Consider the following 25711-nt stretch of genomic DNA (forward strand, 5'->3'; position numbering starts at 1 on the left):
CTTCTCAGCTTTTACCTAGTGCTGACCAAACCAGCCATTTCTCAGCCCAGACTGAACAAGCTCGATGAGAAGATCCGCTGCAGCTGTGGATCTCTTCCTCATTTGTTCAACACGGCACTGAGAATCGCCTCATATAGGGAACAAGAAGGGAGCAGCCCTCTTTAGCTTAGGAAACAGTCCGGGCTTCTGCTTCTGGCATGGGTTCAAATATCTTGATTATTTACTGCTTATAGTTTGGCTAATAATACAGTCTGGAGCATGAAGAGCTCTGGAAGGGAGACCTATGCTTCCACTATTAAGATAGAGACAGAAATATCAGCCACGGGCAAGGAAATAGCAAAAGGTTAAACTGCTTGACATGCACTCTATAGAAGTTTACAATACAGACTATTTCCTCATTAGTCTTACCGGTCCCAGCGAGCTATTCCAGTTAATCCCTTTCTCTTGCCATTGAAGTTGGCCCTTCCGGCAGCCAACGCAACTAGCAATGGGTTATTTATACGTAACTTGCAAAGGAGCAAGACAAAATTAAATGTCTGAATCGTGAATTGAATGGAGACTTCCAAGTTTCTGGGAAACCTTTGTGGTTTTCTCAGAACTCTCCATATGTCATAGATGAATGCCTCTGATATCCCATGCAAAACAGGAATAAAATGGTCTGTTCTCTCTTCTGGATTCGTTTAGCCTTTCCTGGAGCCAACAGGCAGCCTAGTCAAACGTCATCTTGAATATACCTCAAGTGATATATAAAGGGGAATTTTCAACCAGTCTTGATTATTCAAGATCCATGGGTACTTTTTGACTATGCTGGTGCTCAAATCAAATCTAAGTTCTCATAGTCCCTCTTTATATGTGAAAGAGGAATGCGAATCTCTTGCAGCAGATACTCACATGTAACCCTTTCCCACCTGGACGCCAGAAAAGTTTGGAGTCAGAGATGAACTAAACCAAACTTTTGGGTTCATCCCTATTAAAAGCCTCTATAACTTCAATTGCATTTTTAATTGTAAACAGGCTCTGGGTTTTTCTGTGCTCTTCTGAACAGCTGCAGTGTTCTCCCCTGTGTTCGCTGCATTTCATTGGCAAGTCAAAGGATTTATGAAAGGGATTATATGACACTGTTGCCTGCGATAGCAGAGGACTGGACTCAATGACCTAGGCAGTGCCTGCCAATCCTATGTCCCTATTTTTCTGTGATTCCTGTAGAGTATGTAAATTATATTAGGATTGCTGGCATGAAAGCCACAATGCTAATCTTTTTTATTATTGCTCTATCCATTTTGAGCTGGCATATCCATATCACAGCGCTTGATTTTCTGTTGTCTTGCTGCTTATGCTGTCATTTAAACTAACCCATAAAGGGTGTCAGAACTCAGCTGAATCAGAATGGAAAAGCTTGAAGTTCATTTTGCACAGATGTAAAATGATTACCTAGGCAGGGGGAGATCAGTCCCCCATGTATATATTTTGATACACCAAAGCTCCAAAGCCATTTTTTGGCTGTTGGTCTGTGAAGTGTCCTCTTTGAGTGATTTAACACTTCAAAGTATAGACACCCCTGTGCAAACAGGGGATTAGGATGTTCTAGGCAGAGGATTATAAATGCAGAAGAACTTTCACGCAATGAAGAGCTTCTTTGCAAGAGAATTACCATTGTAAATAAACATGCAGTTCTGAGAGCAAATGAACTAATGAAGTCTGGTTTCCTATGGTTTTGTATATTGTGGTTGGATTTTCTAGTGTCTGGTAATGTACAAACTGCAGGTAATGCATTTCAGACAGCTTTCTTCATGTGGACTATCTAATGTTGAGTGAGGATGATCATATCTCAAAAATCCTCATTTTTCTCAGATAGGAAAAATACCAGGTAAGAGCAAAATTTACTTCCCAGCATTGCCACTGGGGCATACTAACCATGAGAAAGAAGCCATAGCCTTTCCTCCCATCTGTCTGTTTATATGGCCTGGGACAGTGCACTGCCATTTAATTCAGGAAGAAATGTGCTGCTATGTAGCCCATCTGTATCACAGCCCACAACCAGTTCTGCAGCTGTTTAGCTGGGAGAAGCTAATAATTTAGAGACAGGACTGCACATACTTTCTATGAGATGTTGGCTGCTCTTACAAGTGCTTTTATAAAGCATGCTCTGCCTGCTTTCTGTCACCCTGGAACTCATCACAGAATAAACATTTTTTGTAATGATGAGGGTGTAATAAAGCACCCGTGACCCACTCAGACATGTGAATCTTCAGCATGGCTCTCTTCAGCTCTTTCATTATACTAAGGTCCCAAAGTGGGCATTTTGTTGGCCTCTGTGGACTAGGGAAAATTAGATTGCTTTACACCGTGTGGCTATTTTATTATAATAAATGCATTGAAGATTGAGCTCTTTAATTAATATCTGGAGAAGAAAGGGAAGGATCTATTATTGAAGCCCTTGGGCCATTTCAAGGAGAGGGTGAGAGTTAGAATGAGCTGGAGAAAAAGAAATAAAGCAGCTTCCTGAAAGACTTCCTCCTTAATACTCATTTTATGTCCAAACACCATGGGAAGCAGGCTGTTTTTTTGGTGGAGGACACATCCCAGGACCATCACAGAGAGAAAATGATGGTGTCATTGGGGGTCAGCATCACCTTTTGTCTTTCCTGAGTCACTTTCTCTGAAGGTTCCTGAGAAAAAAGCAACTGAACAATCACAGTTTGGCCTTCTGCCCTTTGGAAATCTATGTGTAAATGTTGTGGTCTCCTTTTTCTACCTGGCAAAGAGAAGCACTGCAAGGTGACAGAGCAAGGTGACAGCAAGGAGGCCCTCCCTGCTTCTGTCTGTGGTGTGAATGCAGCTTGCCAGTTATTTATATTTGCAAGTTTAGAAAAAATTTACCCTGTTTTTGCTGGAGAACCAGAAAGGTTGACTGGCAACTTTCTTGGTTTCAAATGGAGAGGCTGGGAGGTGTTACACTTCTGACACATAGAACCTTTCTCCCAGGCTGGGTGCCCAGTACCAGTGCAGGCCTCTTACGGGTGTAACACACACGGCTCAAACACACAGAAAATTGGGAAGATTAAATACCTCCCAATGGTAACTTCGACAGGCAATACTTCCCTCATACACATTGAGTTTGCATGTAAAGGAAGAAAGGTCATCATAGCTAGTCTTTGGTAAAATACAACAAATCTAGTCAAGAACATGTGAATGATAAGTACAACACAAACTTCTCAGTCTCTTTGGCAGCTGTGGTTCGTTCAGCCTCCCAGCTTGCCGGCATAAATGCTCAACATTCAAGAAGCCTTTTTATACTACTTTTCACCTTCCTGCTGCTGTGTCCACTTACGGCTCTATGTCAGATATTATAATGTAAGGTCCAGGGACGCACCTGGGCTAGTCCACCTTGAGCTCAGATGAAGAATACTGCCTGACTTTTATAAGGAGATATTTTGGTATCACCAGCGTGTAGTTTCTTGTTGATCTCACCACCAAAAGGTCCCCAAAGCCACCCACCATTTCATTGCTACCTCTAGTCTTGGAGCTGTTACCATGTAGAGCATCTCTACCCACTGTTTGTCTTGCTGTGCTGTGTGTCGGCAGCACTACCATCTAGCCAGCTTTTGCACATCACAGTCCTAAGACAGTGGTGGGTTATATCCCCCTGTTGCTGCTACTGCTGCCTCAGCATTAATGAATTTAGCTATTATTGATTCAATGGACTGGAAGAATCCACCTCGTTGTCACTGACTCTAGAAGCATCCCCACACCAGTTCGAGAGATATTTCACTTAACCTCATTCATAGTGGCTTCAGCTCTGGCCACTGTTGGATGGTACTGTGAAAATTGGTGATGGGGACGAGGTTCTTACAGGCTTTTCATTTTTGTGTATGTTTCATTTTTAGCTTATGCCAATTAGACAGAACAGCTATAGTGCCTCTGGTTTTGGTGCCAGCTGGGTGGGCATTAATGGGGGTCAACGCACAAAACAGCATTGGGCAGTGAAGACAGAATTAAGATCTGACTGGCTGAATGACTCTGATGAATTTCTGAAGCACTGAACTGAAGGACCAGGAGCACATTCTCTTTTGGCATGCTAATACAAGCCTGTGCTGTGAGCAGCTCCAAAGAACCATGTAAATGCAAATGAAGTCAGAAGATGAGTTTATGGAACAAATACCAAGTTTGTCTCTCATTCTCTTTGCTTTGATCTCTGCTACCAATTAAAAGATAAAAAACTCTTAGAGCACATATAAGTCCAATTAGATCTTGTAATGAAATCCTCAAGTGCTACCGAGGTGGAACTTGCAATAATTAGTTTTGATACATAAATAAAATTTCCAGATGCAATTTGTTCTTTTAAGCTCATGTTCCTCTTTCAGTTCATAGTGTTTTATTATTTCACTGATGTGTGTGAAGTAGCTTCCAGTGTTTCTGTTCCCTTGGTTCTTACAGCCTCTATGCTAATGCATTAAAAAGAACTAGAATTAATGACAAATCTAATAAGTGATTATTCTAGTGGCAATGCTATGAACTGGAATTCTAACTTTAAGAACAGGTGAAAAACATTTGTAGCCCCTTAGTTTCACACCTTCATCCATCTAGAGAAGGGCAAAGAAACTACTGATCATCAAGGCACTGAAGGCATGACACAGATTTTGCAAGTGAACAATCAGAAGCCATGGCTGGCTAAGATGCTGTGCTTGGAGTTACAATGAGTGTTGAGAGCAGCTAATAATTTCACAGGCTGGAGGAAGGAGCCTTTGCTTGGTGAGGTTATTTGTATAAAACCCCAAATATCTGTCCCACATCCCCCCTTTTTTGGAAAAGATTTAATGAAGTTATGCAGGTAGAGCTCTAACTATACACATTGAGTAGGACTTTTTCACTTGCTACTTCACTACACTCCTTTAAGACTTAATTCCATTTAAACAAAGTAAGATAGTCTCGTAGTTTATGCTGGAACAACAATACACAGAAAGGATCGTCTTCTGGCTAAGAAATGGCACAAGAAGTTCAGGTCGTGCAAGCCCCTTTCTTCATACTGCACATGTTTCTAAGTTGATGTAGACCATCATTTAGGGTGAGATTTTGGGGCATTAGTCTGTCCCTTCAGAGGACTAATACTTTGTGCTGGCAGTTTAGGTCATTCATGTGCTTAAATCCCTGTTTTGAAGGAGCAATAAGGGTGTTGTGAAACTAAATAAATTAATATTTGTAAGGAACATATGGAAATCCAGATAAAAGTTGATTCAGTCATTCTTAAACAGTAATGTTTTAGGGTGTATGTGCCATGGTACTGGGAACTGAGTGACTTCATACAAAAGATAGGGAGATGCTAATTATCATTGCTCATGTCCTTTTTATCTTCATCAGCCATAGACACTCAAAGCGCAGGGGCTCTCAGACTCTTGCAGCATTCAAGGCATAGTATTGCAGGTGGTACCAGGTCTGTGTCTTCTAAAAAGCTCTGTGCCCAGGTTGCTGCATTTCCACCTCAAAAGATGCTTCTCTGGACTCCAGCCTAGGCTGCCTTATCAGTGAACTTCTCATGCTGTCTTCTTGCTTTCTCCTGACTGACACTCTGGGCAAGTAATCTTAGCTCTGTCAAAATAATTTAATGCTACATCCTTGCTGCATGTCTCAGGTTTTATCTTTGCTGCCACAAAGGGAAACTCAGGTAAGGTTTGGGCATGTACGTTTCAGATCTAAGTCAGTGCAGACAACAGAAGAGGGAACGACCAGGCTTATCACCCCACAACACAGCCTGTGGCCCCAAGAAACCTCTCTAAGCAGCAATCTGTCAACCTGCAAGGGGCTGGGAGTTGGGGGAGATGATACAACAATGTGGCTTATACTCCATGATAGCCGCTGTTGATTTAAACACCTTCCTGCCCCCAAATACCACAGAAGTCCATACAAAGGACAGCTCACCTGATTTGTTCCCTAAATGTGTTTAAAGTTAACACAGGAGGGCCAAGTCACCTCTGACCCAGCAATAATGTTTGTTCTAATGGGAATATTTTCAGCATCCCAAATTGTGGATCCAGCCCAATGTATCCTGCCTGCTTTAGCAATCTTTCTAAAAATTGCAGTCTTAATCTCTCTGACCACATCAGGATTGCATCGATTTTCACGGCTCTCAGTGGGGATGCACACAACTGGCTTCATTCCATCTAGTCTGAGATGTTTAAGTCAAGTACTTCCACTGGGGATCAAGATATACCAAGATACCTATAATCAAGGGAAAGAAAGAGAGGCACCTCCAGAGGATAACTCACATTAGCTAGTGAGAGGCAGTTTTGTAGGAACATCCCTTAGATTAACATAACATGACAGCTAACTGAAGTAACAACTGTAGTCCGGAAGCCATATAGATGCACTAACATGGCTCTATATCCCAAATTTACAACAAAAGCACATCTCTGAATTGTGGTGGGTTTGAATGATATACACTGTTTATGCACTCTTTCCAAAGTACAGCTGGAGCCAGGCCAATTTACAATGTTGTTTCAGTACCTTGCAAATAACTGTCAGTGAACTCCCAGCTCAGAATACAGCTAATAGCAACATGGTTACAAAAGTCTGGTTTTCTCCCAGCCAGCAGACAACAGGCATTTTTCATCCCAGGACTTTTAGGCCGTGACGGTATCGGCCATTCAATGGGATGCTCCTTAGTGTAATTTGCAATAGATTAGTGAAAGCAAAAGAAAAAACTTGCTTCTGATCTCTCTCAGCAGTCATGACCACAATAAAAGGCCATTTATAAAATGAATCCATCAAAATCTCATTTCTTAGAGGGCAAAAGAAATATCCAAGTACCAAAGATACTGAGTCCCATAATAAACATGTGCTAAGGACATGTTACAGGCTACCATTTATAGGATAAGCAAGTTTAGTTATCTTAAGAATTGCAGGGAATCTGAAGATTCACTGCATGTCATCCTCAATAAGGCATTTTCATTCAGCAAAAAAAGGTGAAATGTCTTTTTCAAAACCACCATCAGGAGCCAGGCTCTCTTTAGCAGCAGAGAAATCCAAGGTGTCTGGTCTCAGTGCTTATTAGAAACTCTGGAAAAACAAAACGGCGTGCGTGTGAAGCCCCAGCACTCAGAAGCAGCGTAGTAGGGTTGGCTTAGCCCACGCACGCGGCTCCGGCAGGTTGTGACCCCACATCTGCCAAACCAAAGCAGGGCATTCCTCAGCTCGGAAGAGGAGGTACGTACACCAGCAGTGGGCATTTCCAGTGTTCTCAAGAAGAAAAAAGGGAACTGGATGATAATGTCCCAGAGCAGAAATAATATTTTTCTTTTTTTTCCCACTTTTTAAAAATGCTCAGACCTGTAGTGACACACAGCTTCCCTGAGTTTATCCCTCCCTAGCCAGGCCCTTAGAGAATGGTAAAATGGGTGACAGAAGGCACCAAGAACAACAGTCCCTTCAGCCCTTGTGTGACGACGGCACCCAGTCTTGATCAGCAATGGCAGAACTCCCAGCTCACGCTCCCTTTCCCCATGTCCTTGGCAGGGTGGTGCGGACACTACGCTGGAGAGAAGGTGGGTATCACAATTCCAGCCAACAGCAGTGTGCTCTGGTGCCTTATCCCCTTGGTCAAATAGTGACAGAATTAAAACAGGACACCCAAAATAAAGACTTTCTTCCTCTTACACACACAGAGCTGGCCCTTCTCCCTCATCACAGAGATTTCCTCAAACCTGCAAACATGCTTTTAATTGAAGAGTCTAAACCATCAATCATATAAAAGAGCTTGCCACATTCTGCACTGCCTACCACCTGCTTATGAGGAAAAAATAGAAAGTACCAAAGGAGCATATGAATTGAATTGTATTGAAAATTTACTCTGTCAATCTTTCGGGACCAATTTTTGTCTCTCAGAACTGATTTCACTGCACTATTTGTCTTGGTAATACAACCAGAAGTGCTTTCTTCCTTCTGGGAATTGAAATGCCTCTTGCTGTAACCTCTCCTGCATGGCAGCTGAAAACATAGGGGCTGTATTACCCACTGGGAAAATTCTCAGCCATTAAAAACTTTGTAATCTCCATCACAGCCCACTTTAAGGTACCCTCTGTTCTTAACAGAAAAGACAGCAGTTGGGCCCATTAAACCATTCCTTCAGAGATGCTCAATCCAGTGTATGCCAGAACTAGTGTGTCCTACTGTCCAGCAGTGGAAAGAGATAAGATTGTGACCAGCCATGAAATAGCAACCTTCGCACAGAGTTTGATCACCACAGCCAGTGATGTTTTACTGTTCTTGAAGAAAACCTGATTTATTTGTAGCTAAAGCCTCTAGTAAGAAACATAGTTCTGAAACTGCAGATTTTTGGTTGCTGTTAACAAAGAACCAGGAGCAGGATGGGAGCTTCTGGCTTGCTGTCAAATTTCAGTGTGATGCCTCAGCCAGACTGAACTCAGCTCTGCAGGCTCAGACAGCAGTAATCTGAAGATTACATTCCTATATCTAAGCAGTATGGGCGTCTTGCATTTTGGGGCCACTCTCACGGGCTGTTGTAAATTATACTCGTAGCAACTGCTTTGCCAGTTCAAGAGTGCAGAAGGGAGGCTGGGTCAGCTTATAGCACTCAGGAATTTTCCTGTATAAGAAGAATAACTTTTTGCTGATGAATACAGCCCCAGTGTGACAAAGAGAGGTTTGATGGAGAGAGGAGAAAGGGGCAAAAGTGAGGCAGTCAGGTCAAAGAAGCAATACGGAGAAATATGGCCTGTGCGGACCGGAGGGTGCAGGTGTTTGAGACACCAGCGAGAATGAGGCATTAAGACAAGGAGGGCCTGGTGTGCAGCCAGGTGACACTTTTCAGTTAGCTCTCAGCTACCAGTATTTTTGCAAAGAAATATCTTCTAACATATTTGTATTGATCTTTGAAGTACAAGAAAACCCTTATGACAAGAACCAGACTTTCTTCCTGTCTTAAATATTCCCCCAACCGGTCTATTCCCAAACATCCTTGGTATCATCTCTTGCCCTTTCCTGATACTTCTTTCGAGCCTTATTCTAGAAGATTGATTTGTCTGTAGTGTGCATGGGAAATCCTCACATGTCCACTCTACACAAGCCTCTAGTCCAAGCAATTTCTCACCTGCTGCTACTTTGATCTATGGGAACAATATATATTGATTAGTGGCTGGACATGAAACTGTGCAAGGCTGAAGGACGCTTCTTTTATTGAGAACCAATTCTCTGCTTGCGCCATTTTCCTGTTATGAGCTCCAGAAGCAAAGATTAATGACAGCCGTTCCACTTGTTTAAACAGCTGATGTCTCAGGCCTAGATCCCACCTGGGGCTCCCTTCTGGACAATAACAACAGACCATTACTGAGCTAAGCAAAAAACCACCATAAAAAATAGCAAAGTTTTAGCTTCCAAGTTGGCAAAGAAAATAATTTCTTCAGGAGCAGAAAACCCATTGAAGGACAGAAAATGAGAACTGCTACGGGTAGCAACAGAATTTTTACTGTAGTCCATTACTATTGTATTTTCATAGATACAGATTGCAAAATGCAGACATTGCTGGGGTGAGATGCAGCTGTTGGATATGAAGAGACACAATTGACATAACTGTATGATGGATGCGTTCACAGTGAATGAAATGCAGAAAATGACAGGGTCAATGATAATAGATGTGTAGATACAGAGGAAGAAGCTGGAAGAATGTAACAACCAAGAAGAATAGGAAAAAAGGCGTATGGAGCTATTTCAGGCACCTACAGCAAGTGTTTTTGACACAGAGAATAAAGAGGATATAGACAGCAGGTCAGCAGAGCTGGACCATGGATTAAAACCAGCAAGCCTGGCATTTCTTGCTCTACACCCAAAGATCTGGCTGAAGATACATATGGCCCAAAGAAAGGACACAGGTTGCTTTGCTCCTTTGGCACCAAGAGAAAGAGCATGGCAGTAATAATGAAAGGTGGAGAGATTGTGCTGCTGCTGCATGTGCTACAGTTATTCCTTGGTTAGAGGACTTTACGTACCAAGATTCTTGCTATTTTTTACCAGTACAAAATTAATGTATTGGAAAAAGTAGTCAAGAATAACAGCAAATTAAAAGGACTACTTGAAATACTCCTACAAGTGAGTACTAACAGCTCATTGCTTTCTGCTTCTTTAAAAGCCCCACAGTCACGTTCATTGGGTTGTTACTATAACACAACGGGTTTTTTAATGCAAAATTTCACACTTAACTCTCAGGTACAATCAGAGAAATAAGAAATAGGCATTATGCAGCCACCAAGCCTTCCAATTATATTTTCTTGCCTCATTCCACATGAAAAATACAAGCTGAGCCTTGAGTTACATTGCAAGCCACTGAACTAATGAATGTTACGTCTTGTAGCTCCCATTAACTTGCAGAGATGAGGGAGTTTGGAAGGTGTTATTTGACTGCGATTTGTTTGACTAAGGAACAAAAAAGGAAAGAAAATACTGCACCCTCCACCCCTGCCATCACCACTTTGCCTATCTCCATCTGTCATCCACGTAGGCTCTGAGTGATGAAATTTATAAGCACTTTCAGGCACATTGAGTGAGTACTGCTGAATCAGGAGAATCACAGCCTGGTCTCAGCAATGAGTTAATCTTTTAAGCCTCATGTTAGTTAAAAAGACTTTTACAGGTCCTTGTTAAAACCCCCGCTATTACTTTCAGAGAACTTGTAAGCACCAGAGCAGAGGACCCAGGTCTTAGATCTTAGTTTCTGCACTCTGAGGCTTTGGGGAAAAGGGATGAGGAAAATGTTATTTATTAGTGGTGACCTTGTTTGTCTCCTTTTCCTTGTTTTGAGCTAAGGAGAGCTGCTGAACCTCACCAATGAGGTGAGGAGGCTGGACTGCCTTGGTGTAGCCAGTCTGATGTGTTCAAAAGGACAAACAGTCTGGAGAGGGCTTATTCTGCGAGGCGCTTCGGCATCAGGGAGCTGCAGGGCAGCCTGGTTGAGCTGCTGCCTCCGTGTCTGAACCAGACGCTCCTGTCTGCTGACCTGATTGCACTACTCTCCCGGGACAGTCCAAAATGGGAGAGTGTTATCCCCCGTATTGGCAACTTGATAAAGGCTGCCCTTGTCTGGACTGCTTGGGAGACAAATAAAGATGTGAACTTCTCCCTGGAAATGTAGTTTTTATTTTTATGTCAAAGAAAACCCTGGCTTTTGTGCTTAATACTGTTGCTTTGGGCCTTTTTGCAGCTATCAGGCTTCTGTGTGCACCCTGATGCATCAAAGAGGTTGCCTTTGTAAAAGTCAAATAATGTATCCTCAAAGGCTGAAATTCTGAGACGTCAGATAAAGGGTTTTAAGGAGAGAAGATGGTGGCAAGCTGCATAAAATCCACATGTATTCTGCTGAGAAACAGCTCGAGAGCAATTTCAGGTAAAGGAATCCTGCCTCTCAAGTTGGGACTATATGAAATAAAGCTCCGTTGATCCCTCCTGAACTGTCCCGCTAAATCTAGTCTGACTCTTCAAATAGCACTCTTCAAATAGCTCCTGATAAAATTGAGACTCAGCCTTCAGTGTAAGTCTTTACCCACCCCTTTCCTTCTGCAAACAACACATAAATGTCAGAGTGGTTTTACTGACCTCAATAAACGCTTGCAGGCAGGCAAGGATGATTCCAGATACTGCCAATAGGAGGCCATTAAGATTGATGTTACGTTTCCACAGCCCCTGTCAGCTGGGAGGACCTCTAAGGTTTTACAGTCTAAAGGTTAGCTTCGGTCTGGTGGTGTTCAGGCAAGTGACTGGGACTGGGGGAAGCGTTGGCGGGGGGAAGAACAGGAGATTGCCTTCCTGTATTCCGTGTCTGGGAAAGGCGAAGCGGCACTTGGCAGGCAGCTCCCCTACTGTCAGGTGGGATGGTGATGGTAAAAAAGCAAGGTGAGAGGGAGAAGACGCAGAGATATTGTTCTGCTTCCTACTCTCTACCAGCTAGTGGAGCTTGCTAGTTGCGTGGGTGAGAAGAAGAATATACTCTACCCCAGGAAGGATTTTAGGAGCAGGCACCATTCTTTGCATGCCAGAATACTCTGACTGCTTACTTTTTAGTCCTGAGGGGCAAATTTATATCTCACATGAGTCAATGGATTTTCATGAGAGCTGAATAAGCTCCACTCTCTTTTGTAAGAGGAATAAGAATGTTTTCAGCAGCTAGGCAAAAAAAATACATTAAAAAAAAATCACATGCTAGCTCTGAAATCAAGCAAGCACCTGGTAAATTGTTTCCGAGTGGCAGATACAACAAGCATCTTTCCCCTGCTCTCTCCAACAGCTTCCTTCCCAGAGGATGCTCCAGGTATCCAGCTCCCATATGTTACAGGAATCCTCTTGTTGTAGACAGTGGGGTAGCAGAGCAGCACATACACACTGACACGGCAAGAGCTGTGCTATGGGACATCTGGCTGGGGAGCATCACGGCCGCTGTGCAACTGCAAATTCTTTCAGGCATTTTAGAGTGAATCAAGCTCTGCAGCAAGGTATCCAGTGCGTCCTGGCCATGTTCCTTCCCTTGTTAGAGACAGAACCTTGTAGCATTTATTACTTGCCCAGTTTCCTGGTGCTTACTTTGAAAGCCTCCACAGGAGAACTTTGCTTTGTTAGTCTGTTTCTAGCATTGCTCCCTCATTTTGGGTTTCCTACTGTATTTTACACAGATTAGCAGAAGGAAGGTTGAGCAGAAGGTGAGAAAACAGGTTGCTGGCTCATATTTATTTGTGAAAGTCTGACTTCAGCTGGAGAGCAATGACTCCTGTAGAGGGATAGCATATGAACACTGATGCCTCAGAAACCTCAGATTATTTTTAGTTTTCTGTCCCAAGAACAGGAATCTAATGGTGCAGGTACAGACTCTCTCTGAAGATGCTGGACCACCCAGAATTGGCACACACATTTACGACGAAGAAATTTTGACCAGCACTAAATAAAGCTGGATTCTACTTTCAGTTACAGCAGCAAAAACTGGAATAGGCATTCTGATGCCAATGACATAATTTTGGATTTGTTCCTGAACACTGAGACAGTCTCTGGCCCTCAGTCCTCCCTCCTTTATGTTCACAGGAACCTTCTACTGAGCATATGCATTAGTTTGCATCTCTCTTTTCATCTTCCTTTCAGCATGTGAAATACCAGCCTTGAAGTAGAACTTAGAAGTAGTAGTCAAGAAGCAGATGGATCCAAAGGAGATACAGAACTCAAAGGCTGATTTTTGTCTATACAGATCTCAGCACATAAACTGAGTGAATGTCCTTTCCAAGTTTATTTCAAAGGCTTCCAGTACTCTGTGAAAAGCTGGCTTTGGCCATTCCTTCCTTCTTACATTGTCTTCCATTGCTATCCTTTGAAATCCTTCACTGTTTCACAGCGGCTTTTCTCAGTCTAAGACATTGTCTTTTCATTTTTGAACAGAGCATGGACAAAGCAGAAACAACTGCCACTTCTTTCAGTATCAGAGTGAAACTTTCTTTCCAAAGCAACTGCACTTTGCTAGCCAGGCTGTGGGTTTGACAGTCCTGAGGAGCAGAGTTTCCTGGGGAGCAGAGTTCTGTGTTAAAAAGCAGTAACTCTTCAGAAACCTGGAAAGAAAGCTTTCCCAGAAAGGCTTTCTCTTGCTGCATCTCATGTTTCAGGAAACTCCGTCTATTTTATGTTTTATCCTTTCTCAATTTTTTTTTTTTTTTTTTTTTTTTGGTTTCAGAGAACAACTGCTTTGGAGGAAGCATCTACTTCTTTATGTTTTAACCTAGTTTAAGTAAGTCAACTCCCTGATCACAACACACCGATGACACCATGTTTGGTGCATGCTCATTTCAGATTGTTTTCAAGGACTTCCAATATTTTGAGAAACTTCTGGTTTAGCCATATCGTCTTTCCTATTCTTTTCCTTTACACTTTATTTCTGTTGTTTCTCTACCACCCCAAAATGCCATGTTTGAATCTCCTTTGCATTGTCTCTTTCTGTAGTAGTGCCCTGAAGACTGCTGTTGTCAAATCCCATATTCACCTTGGTTTTATTTTTAACTTCTCTGGAGATTTTGAACCTCTGCAACTCTGGTCCAATTTAAATGACTTTAATAAAGCCATTCGTATATGGAGATGTGCTAAATGATTTATCTCAGTAGCGTTACGCAGCTGCAGCAGTTCCTCCCTTCCCCCAGACAGAGTCCCCAGCCAACAATCCCAAGAGGGCTACAACCAGCCAAAAAAATAAACCCAGATCCTGGGGAGTGTGAATGGATGGAATTTTATGAGTGTGTTCCTCATGGGGAATGTTGTTGAGACTTTGGGTACTCTCTGCATTTTAATTAATATGGTTGTCCTACATTCTCTTCTGGGAGAAGGGCAAAATAAAGCAATTTTAATGAGATCCCATAGGTTTTTGCCAGGTAAGTGATAATATCCAAAGACAAAATTCAATGAATTAAGTCAAGGGAATCATAAGAAAATGTCTGGTTAATGGATCTGGTTTTGTGTAACAGGGAGCACAGTTGTAGCTGATACAATTGGAGAAACTGTGGTAGAGCCTTAAAGCTAGAACATTGCTTTTTGTCTGGATTGAAAGGCACTCTGGCAGTAGTGGGAAACAGGAAAGAGGTATCAATATGAGATTAGGAGATGCATGTGAATGGAAAGGTAAGAGAGTTTTCAGTGATGAGGCCAAGAAGGTAAGAATTCATGGAAGGAGAATGGTCATGCGCCTTGAACGAACATGCACTAAGCTCTGAAGATGAGGAAAACAGGAGTGAAGTTGATGTAAAGAAGGAGAATTAAGGTTGATGAAAAGCACCATCTGTTTTTTCATGTATCGGTTTATTTGAAACACATGTTTTCACATAGTTTTTGGTTTATGTTTTCCTAAGGTAAAATATTTTTTAAACAGAAATTGGAACAGAATGATATTCTTTAAAAAATATGCTCCTTTTTGATGAAAAAAGAACTTTTTTGTAAACATTGTCACTGAAAACAATATGGACATAATTTCCCAATGGAGAAAAAGGGTTTTAAATCCAGAAATAATTAAACCTTCTCAAGGAGTAAACAAGAATGCCTTAGCTATACAAGGGAAGAGAGGAATTGGAGCATTAGGAATGGGACTTTGGACTGGATATTTGGCATATGTATCTGGTCCTCTTGCTGACTTGAATCAGGCATTCAAAAGTCCTTGTTCCTCAGTGGCAAGAGGACAGAGGAGTGCTAATAAATGGAGACTTATTCTGTAGTTCACTTTGGAGAAACTTTCAATTTTGAACCAAATATCTGTCTGTGCATGCTGTAGTTACCAAAGGGGTTAACCTGCCTGGCCAACAGGATCGGTACACCTAAAGACAGACCGCAGCACTTGCAGTTTCCAAAACTGGCATGCCTAAAGTGTTATTACCAAGCAGCTGCTTGCTGATGTGGCTAATTGTTTGGCTTACTGAGTTCTTGTAGTCTAACAGCAAAGCACAGATATCAGAAGTAGGAGATGGGAGGATCACGGTGGCAAAGTAATAAGCTATCCAAATCAGCCAGTTGGGTCTACATGAAGAATCAAGGTCATAATTCGTGTTGGGTCTCTTTCAAAAACTGTTCTATTTTAATATATGTTTCTGTATAAAATATGTGATAGATTTTGAAGTCAGCTTTGCTTTACTTTTTATTCCTGTTTGTTACATGTGAACAAAGCAAAAAATGTCCATGAATGATTCTAGTTCAGCACAAATCTTAGACCTATTAATCTAAACAAAGAAATTTAGCTTACACACAGGAGTGAGACTTGACAAAGTTGTGGCTGGAAAACAAGGTGTTAACATTTTCCACCTGCTGACAAGCTCTTGCAATAGGTGCAAAATAGGTTTGTCCCTAGTTGTCCTTGTTTTGGATAACCTTACTGCATCTGGAGTGTCTGTATTCACTTCAAAAATGGAAAGGCAATGGCTGCAAAATGCAAGGTGTTCAGAGCCTTGGAAGTGAAGCTGAGGGTCTGTTGTTCCAGAGACCAACTAAGGAACATGGAGGTCTCCATTAGCATCTTCTTCCCTTCCCCTTTACCTCCCTTCCTAATGTTTAACCAGAGTTTCAGGATTTTACAAAAATTAAATTGTCTGGCACGATGTTTCTGAGCAAAGATTCACAGTGCCACCAATTCAAACCCATAACATATGATTTGGATTCTTATGAAGCTTTTTCCACAAATGACATAAAGCATTTGAAAGGTCAAAAATCTTCAGAACTTAAATGTTGTTGCTCATTCCTTGCTTTGCTTCTGAATAGACTGATTTTTTTATTTCCCCTTTCTGACCTTCATTCCTCCATCTGCTTCTATAATTTCTACAGCTGTTGTGATTTGTTTTATAAACTGCCTCTGTCTGGGCTGCTTCTGTCCCAAGTGCATTTTGTTTGGGGCTGATGTGTTGCCTAAACCGTTCCCTGTTCTTTGATGATATTAACAAATCGAGTTGCCTCACTGGATTGACTTTTCCCCTCATTTATTTCAGAGCGCCTTTTGGATTGAAATCTCCAAACCCATCACAACTGCCATTGTAAATCAAGCTGACAGTCAATTACAAGATGGACTATGTATTTGAACAAGCCCAGCTTTGAAAACCCAGCCATTTCTAATATACTTACAGACCTGCAAATGCTCTTCGTTTGCAGGACGCAGGGGTGCCCACTGCATGTGAGCAGCTGGTGCTGGGGTGTGGTGTCAAAAATCAGCAGAACTGTAAGAGAACTCAGAGGACTTTAGTTAAAACGATGAGAAAAGCATTATCTGCCTCCCAATGAATAAGCCTTAGTTGGTGGGGGTGCTATTTTTCGTGAAGCTTAATTGTATCTGACGCATTAACACTTTCACTGCTGACAGATAGCAGCCAGGTTCTGACGTACCAACATGCGTTTCAGAAACAGCAGGACACGTATTACCAATACAAAGGCGTTAGAGTACATAGGAAGCTTGCAATCCATGCAGAAATGCACGATAACGCATCTTGCACCACTTTTAGTTTTAGTGGAAAAATATTGCAGCGAGACAGTTTGTGATATGGGCGTATGTGTCTGTGAGTAAACTCCAGATAGCACTTGGCACAGTTTAATTCCTCTCCATTTGGCAAATCATCTGGTGTTCTCCCTTCTGTTGCATATCCCAGAATAAAATAGAAGAAGCTGTCTTCAAGTATACAAAAAGAGTGAGCTTAGGCTGCACAATGACCATGTTTCTAGTGCATCAGAAATGAAGGTAGTTCTGTTTGATTTACCATTCTGTTAGTGTCATCAAAAATCTGCAGAGATGTGGGAACAGCACCAGCTGGGTAATTGCTGCAGAAAACATGCCATGGTATTCAGTATGGGCTTTCCTCATGAGAGCTGCTCCAACAGGGTGGTGTCTATAACTTTGTATAACCTTGCACTGAAAAAGGTCTGACAAAAGCAAGAAAAACAGTTCTTACTTTGGGAAGGATGAGGTCAGCCCAGCCCAGGCATGGTGGAACATATGAAATACATACTCTGTGTGAGTCTCTCTGTCAGTCTTCCAGTTTATGGTGCCAGTAAATCTGTTGTCTTGATTTGAACAATAATAAGAATAATGCAAAAATCTAAAGAGACACTGAATTTGTGAGCTGACGGGAGAAACAGACTTGTTTTTTAAAAATGTGACTGTTGGAGCAGTTGAGGAATATCTTCTTGCTTTGAGAATTAACACATATTCTGTGACTCAGGGACCTGGATTAGAAATGAAGACAAAAGTCACAGCTCACATGCTGTGCTTGTGTTACAAGCCATCCTCTCTCCCTTGCCTGCAGGAATTCCAACAGCACGAGGCAAAGCACAGGAAACGATGTTGTGAAGAGCGTACCAGGACTTAGCGAGGAACAGGCCGGCTCCCATCTGCTTCTTTGGCCCCTGCTGCTTTGCAGGAACATCCTGTCTCTGCATCGGTTTACTCTGGGGCAAAACAAAAAGGAAGGAAAACCACAATGTCGAAACTTGATTAACTGCAGTAGTTGCAGAGAGTGAAATGGCCAAGTTACCTCTCTTGTTTCCTCATGAGCGTTACGACATTACGTTCAGTTGATCAGTTTGAGTATGTTATGTTATGTGGCAATGGACTTAAGAGAACTCAGTTGTACTTTCTTGTTCTATTTAATCTCTTCTGTTTCTCCCTTCATGCTCCATCTTGCTCCTAAACCCATCACTTCTGTTCTTATGTTAGGTTGGTAAGTGGCTTCCTTCATGGGCCAGAATAATGCGACGTTTTGTGGGGTAAGTAGTTCCTTTCCTACCTGAATCTTGTTTCATGTGGCTGCCGAACCACTCTGTCTTCAACTACATCTTTAAGAGAAACTTAGAGAATGCCTTCTGTTACTTGATTGTTTTAAGGGGACCTAAGTCTTTAACTGCGCCAGGGCTAGGCAGAGACGGCAAAGGAACGGGCTGAGAATTGCCCATGTGCAACCTGTACACATTTGCTCTTTCATATTTCAACTGTTTTTTCTCCCAGCGAGCGTAAGGCTGGGAAACAGAGGGCTTCTGCCTCCGCCTTCTTGGCAGCTGGCTGCTAGTCTGTTGATGAGATCAGACTGAAGCGAGAATGACCTGTTTGCTGCTACTGGAGTCACAAAAGGCACGATAACAAACTGTCCCTGCCAGCTACTCAGCATAACCCACCTATTGTTCGTAGTTCTTCCTCTTTCGCTCAGCTGTAACTTGGATTTAGGACATATGTTCTGCCGTATGAATGAAAGGAAGGCTCACTCTTCTTGGACCAACTGTGGTTATTCTAAACTTGCCACAGGTAGAAGCGGCACATTGCCCGTTTTATTCTGACAAAGTTATCGCAGGCAGTGCAGTCTGGCTATCAGAGTCAGTTCTGAGGACAGGCGTCTGCTCCGTGCTTGGATCGTATCAGCAGCTCACCTAAAACCTCACAGTGAGTTGTGGCAGGGCTAAGGAGAGCACCCATAAATCCTCCCACAGCAGGAGGCAAAGTCTCCTGCTACTGCTGTGGGAGTGAATGCTGCAAAGAGCAGTAGCGGTCCTAGGTCTCTCTCTGGTGTTGAAATATTTCTAGTGAAGAAATGCCCATCACTCCAGAGGCTATGCAATATGCTTTAAGCAGCTGCAAGGACCTATTGACTCTTCTTTTGACCCCTTTTTAAAAAAGAAACATGTTTTGACCTGCAAACAAAGCCCTCTGCCCTATGTGCTGCAAACTACTTACGTGCTTGTTATGAGACTCGCACAACAAACAGCAGCTCTCCAAGTAGATCAGAAGGCACAGTTTTTGAAGACGGTGTGCACAGAAGAAACTCTGGAAATACTTCTTTTATTGTTTGGCATCCCAGAAAGAAAGGATGCTGATAAACTAGAATGAGACCAGATAATAAAGGGATGAAGAAAATGACTTGTTTATGAAGAAGGAAGTAAATATATACAGATTCATTGTAGAATCTTTCTGCAGTGGTAGGTTATTGTAATTAAAAATAAGGAATGTAAGAAATACATGCGCCTTTATGTGGAGTTCAGGGTATTTGGACCTATTGCCTCATATTTTTCTTGCCCCCGTATAGGTTTTAGGTAAAACTCAGGAACTTCACTTTTTCCTTATCTGAGTATTTTATGGCACTGTTCTCCACCTTCACCTTATGTTTAAGTGAGTTTTTTCTTCCTTTCTTTGGTCATTTGCATAACATGACAGATATGGTCTTCCATAGCAATTAACACCCACCAGTCCTTTGACCCTTGTTCTGACATTTTTTTCTGGTGCTTTCATATATCCACATTTCCATTCATATCTCATTCATGCCAATATTAATATTTCCAGTATTAATGTTTCTGTAACAAATTTCTCAGATGAATGGTGAAATCAGTCACTGTAAAACTATACACTACCAAAGAGTGAAATTTATCCTTTTGCAGAGAGCCACTGCAAGCTTTATGTACCACTCAAGTCCCAATAGACACAACTGAAGAATTAGCTGAGACTTAAGCAGAGAGAAAAGTAAAATTCATCCAATTGCCCTTTTTTGGCTGGCAGATCTCAGCCTGCAGGAGTGAGAGCTACCCAGTAACTGGAAGCGTGACTGAGAATTGAGAGAGAAAAGAGCTTTCACATTAGCTGACAGCACTCCTGGTGCTGCAGCATGGCTGTGACCAGACTGCCGCAAACTGCATTGTCAGGTGGAATACGAGGATGGTCCATTCGTGCTTTACACCAGCTTCTGAACTATTTGAGTCCTCCTTTTGAACTGCCTCTGTATTATTCCCTTTACTTTATTCCCTTTGCTCCAACTGCATCACCGGTTTTAATGAATATCACTTAATATCATGCTGGTGAGGAGTAGTCCGTGAAAACAGTGATATGTTTGCAAATTTGATCTAAGGTTTCAGTTAGTTTATAACATGGACCATCTGACATCCACAGGGGATCACCTTATGTGCTCTTGATTTATAGGCCTCTTAGGTGTCTAAATATTGTGTTAGTTAAGCTCCCTTAAACACAAGGGGACCTTTACAGGTACCTAAAGCTTAAAATGGGCTAGTGTAAAACACCACCCGATATTGTCATTTCATTTCTCAGAAATTCCAAACACACCTAGAGTTTTTAAAGACCTTTTTAAAAGGAATAGTGAAGTTACATGCTCAGACTTCTTTCGCTGTTCTGGGTCATTTTCTCTACATCCCACTATCTTTTCCACATTAGTAATAATAATCAAGACAAAAGCAGCATCCTTCGATAAATCATGACATTTTTGGGCAATCTTTATGGAACAGTGACCCCAAATTCATACTAAATTCTATTTTCTCCCTTCTGTTTATATGCACCCCCTTGTTTTGTGGGAGAAGTGTGTCTGGTGGGTAAAGCACTGGTGCTGCCCATGATGCTGGGCTGGGGGAGCACATGGTAAATCCTGAGGTGAGGAGAAGGTGGACTCAGAAATCTGTCCCTTCCACTGTAGCGGAATACTTCTTTTGGAGAGAAGATGAGATGTAGGCCTTCTTCCATGATCTTTTGATCTTTACCTGTTCTTGAAGAGATATTCCAATACTACTGCCACTATTTTGCAGCAGGCATTTTTCTTTCCACACTCAGCAAGTAGAAATGGATTGTGACTCCTGATAGCATTACCTACTATTCCCCCACTGTCTTTCAAAAATATTAGATGCAGGATCTGGTAAGAATTACTTTCCAATCTACATTTAAATGTTATATTGATTTTTAATCCCTTAATCTTTATCAGTCTCATCTGAATTTGCCGTAAGTCTAATGGATCATTTGGTTTCAGACAAGGCTCACTACTTAGAATGATCAGCTGCACACTTGGCCAGCTCAAAGCCTCTACACCATTTAAATACTCTTTGTAGGACTTAAGGGATACAAAGACATTGAGCTCAATTTCTGAAAAAGAAGAATCCCACTCTAAATAATTACGCACAAGTTGTGAACTATGTATTCTGCAATCTATTCCACTCATTTTCACCTAGAGAACCCCATATCCATTTATTCCTGAGGCTTTTCTGGCTAGTAGGCACATTTTCATCACTGTTAACTTCATCTGAAACACCAGAATTAATGTATAGAGAAGGAAGCAGAAAAAAGGGAAAACAAAAATCTTATTCCAACTGAAAACTGATGGACAATTTCTTGATGAAGTTGTTCTCCTTCTGCATAATTATTCCATTTCAGAGGTATGGGAGGATCAAAAATTTCTGTTGTAGTCTTCAGCTTTCATGCTTAATAGAAGTAAGGCCTGTTTTTCTTTTATACTTTGTACAAAGCCATTTCAGCTGAAAGAAGTGAGATATGCTATGCTTTGATATTAAGTATCCCTTGAAGGACTTGGCTGTCTAAAGATCAGGAAGTTAATGATATTTTGTCTCGCAGCAGGATGACTTTTTAATGTATATTTTAGATAATACAGCAGTTCAGCGATAATATTGTAGATCATTGCATTTCCTTCCTGAGGCTTTATATTAAATGGGTAAACGTTTCTGGGCAAGCAAAGCCTTCTTCAGTTTCAAAGTTTTTTTCTCCTTGTCCTTTATGGCAGTGTATTGCTATTAGAAGAGCTTTTGTGATTGTGTTTTTTTTCTCCTGGCTTTTGTTGGGAATGATTCTTCCCTGTGGAGATAGCTAGCCTAAAGCCTCTGTGCCCCATACTGGAAAATGAAGTAAGACATAGACCTTGAGTTCTGCAGGTGGAGCCATGGGAGCATGAACTCACCCTCCTGTTCACCAGAACAGCAACATCTCAACTTCATCAGCTGAGTCAAAAGCCTAAACATGGTAGTTGCTTGTGCAAAGTGGTTTTACACCACTGTGCATCCATTACTCAATATGCAGTTTCTTCCCTATGGATATGGAAGGTCGTGTCCCAAAGGATGGACACACAGTATTCCTATTTTGAACCCAGCTCATCTTTTCTGTAACACTGCTTTTAAGATTCAGCCGCTTACAGTGACAAGCAGCTAGGGCAGTAGTTGTACTGTGTATGAACTAGGAAAGTTTGAATGTGAAGTGACAGATGGGCTTCATCTGGAGAGGCAAAAGAGAGATGGACTAAACCCAGTCTATGCTTCCAGAGTTCACTCTGGACAAAAACTGTGACTCGCTTACCATACTTAAAAATGCTTTTCGCTGAGCTCATAAGCAACAGAAGGCTCACGTGCACTGCACTGGAGCATGGGACCGAGGTCTCTACATGACCACTAAGTAGGCTGGTACGTAGAGTAGGGCAGTAGGTACATAGAGTAGGGCATGCTGAAAGCAGCATCATCAGCTTAGCAAGAAGCTCTGTATGAGTTGTAGCTAATTCTCTCTGGACCCGTGCCGGACTGTACTGCCTGGGGAGCTCTTTGCACGTGTGTGCTCTAATGTATGGTGCAATACATTGATGACAAGCTGTTGTATAAATGAATAAAATCTTTCACCCTGTGCTCAGAGATAATGTGAGCTGTTATAGAGACAGTCTGCTTGTGAAATTCCTGATCATTCTTTCTGAACTTCTGAAGTGTTGTACCGGGTGTCTTACTCATGGACATGACAGAGAAGTTAGGTGCTACCTGGTGTTTAGAGACCAAAGCTCCTGAGGAGCAGGAGACATTAGAGATGGGGATCCTGTGCTGTCATCTTGGGTCCTGAACCTGCACACAACCTGGCATACCTCCAACCCTAGAGCAGACAGGGAGCCGAGGAGAAACAAGGGTGCTCTCGCTGTATTACATACCTGGCATACTTCCTCATAAAAGACCACAGAGATTATCCTCTGCTTTGAAAGGATACATGCTGACAGTCTGCACTAAAGAAGATGATTCACCTATCTGAGCAGATAACAGTAAATGCCTGGCACAGAGCCATACAGCTCCAGGTCTAAAGATACTGCAGCTGTAATCGAGGCATGAAAATGCATGAGGTATGTTAATTGAGTAATAACTGAAATGTATGATTAAATGAAGAGGTAACCTTTCTAAGGTAGTCCCTCTTAATACATGTTACTTTGCATTATGCCTTTGGGCTTTTCTACACTAGAAAAATGAACAGAAGTAAGGTCACATAGGGTTCAGTTATCTCTGACCTGCAGATGACTGCTTCCCTGCAACATTTTTTACCTCAAATGAGAAGGTCAAGAGGTAGCCTCGACTCCCTGCAGACTCAGAGTGATCACAGCAGCGGTGTTTTCTACCACCCATGCTTCTGCCGGACCCCCTGCCTGCATGTACCACTGTAGCCTGTCAGATCACGACGGGCATCAGGCGCTTGAGTGAAGAACGTCCCTGTAAGCAAGAACAGCAGGTGGTTCTTGGATTCCTCCCACGAGAATTGGGGCACGGCTAGGAAATCTGTAGGGAAATCCCCAGCCTGTTTCACCCTGCTGCAGGTCTGAAAAAGTTTGTGAAAATTGGCAACTGTAAAGCTATTCACATGTCCTGAATATACAGTACTGAAGAACAGGAGGTTGACTAAGCACATTGTTCCCATTCTCAAGGATGGTCTGATGTTACAGGTATCATGAGGGTGTGTGTTTTTGGCAGACAGTTGTCTCATGGCTTTCTGAGTCCACCTTTTGTTGCTTTCTGGCTCTGTAAAGGAATTTTTGTCATTTGCTGTTCAGGCTTAATTAGGGTGATGCAATGCCCTTGCATGGACCACTGACAGCATGTGCTGTTCTCCCTAGTTTGGAAGGGATTTTTCTTCTTTCTGCTGGTGAGCTCCTCTCTGGCACTTTGGATCATGTGTGCTTCCCTGTGCTTGAATGGGTAACAACTGCTGGGATCCCTTGAATGTTGCTGGTATAAGTTCAGGCTACCCTGCTCTTCTCTGATCAGCTATCTATAGGTGCTGTTGTACCTATTCCCACCAAGAGTCCGCCGTTGGCCTTGGTGCACGGGTGACTCAGTGACTTCCAGCTGTTTCCTCACCCACTTTTGCCTGCTGTAGCTCACCTTATGTCTGGCATTTCTGGTTCTTCCTGAATGTCTGTGCTGACATGTTACCTAGGTGCCCCATGGTTAAGTCTGAGGAGGATTAAGGTAATTCAATCTGCAAATCCAGTTGTGATGCTGAGGAGGAGCCAAGCCAGATAAGCCCACCAGTGTCTCCGTTGCTCCATGGGATGAGGCACACACCCTTTATAGTACGCTTAAAAAGGCATTGGTTGGGCTGAGGTGGCAGGGCCACTGTTTCATGGAGATAAAACACTCATCTCTTGCAACTGTATGAGGACTTATACGTGATTTCTCTGCTTCTTGAATTGCGGTTGCACTCGCCCTACCTTGCCTTTGCTGTGTTCCGTACCCAGGTCTGCCCTTTTGCCTTGCCAGGTGTGGACCCGCTCGGCAGCAGTTAGGTAGCCGAGGGGAGCTCGGAGCACCACGAATACGGGGAACGGTGGTGTGGCCAGTCATGTGGACCTCGCCGACTTCTCCTGACTGCCGTGCCTCTGATTTATGCTGCACCAAGGTCAGTCAGGGTAGCTCTGCTGGACGGTAAGGGAGATCAGACTGAAGGCAGTAAAAATTATTTGAGAGCTGTCCTTTCAGCATATAGAAGGACTTTAATTTACAGCCAGTAAGTGGAGCTATAGCTCCATGACAGGTTATTTCTTTAAAAAACATGGTTAAAAATTGCTGATGGAACTTTTTTCTCCCCGTTTCCTTGTATTTATTTAGTCCTTTTGTTGCACATAAACAGTCACGCTGCTGGGAGCTCATGGTGTGAGCTCTTAACTTTTCTATTTCATTCCTTGAGTCATAGACAGAACACAGGATCTTTGCCGCATTGACTGTGCAGTTAGCACTTTCCCATGCTACTTGTTTGTTTTGCAATAGTTCTCCTCCTTGCTAATTTCTCACGGAAATTTCTCCTGTCAGTTAAAGACAAAATAATTGCATTCGTGTGTATGTGAGCAGTTATGTTTTCAAAAGGGACTTTCATATTCTTATTAATCTAATTCAATTAATTTCCTCAGTGGCAATATTGTGTCCAAGCGTTTGGGGACAGCTGTTCTTTTGCTGCATTGTTACTCAGTATTGCAATTCTTGTATAACATCTAATGTCTACCTCTAGTGCTTCATCTTGCATCCCTTTAGTCTCTCTCTACTTTCTCCCTGAATTGGAAACACTTTGCAATTGCATTTACTGGTCTCCATTTTTGCCTGGTCTGGATCGCTCTCTGCTTTTATTCAGCTTGTCACCTGTTTATAAATATTAGTTCTTCATCTG

Source organism: Haliaeetus albicilla, chromosome 5 (assembly GCF_947461875.1).
Source record: "Haliaeetus albicilla chromosome 5, bHalAlb1.1, whole genome shotgun sequence".
NCBI classification, from domain to species: domain Eukaryota; kingdom Metazoa; phylum Chordata; class Aves; order Accipitriformes; family Accipitridae; genus Haliaeetus; species Haliaeetus albicilla.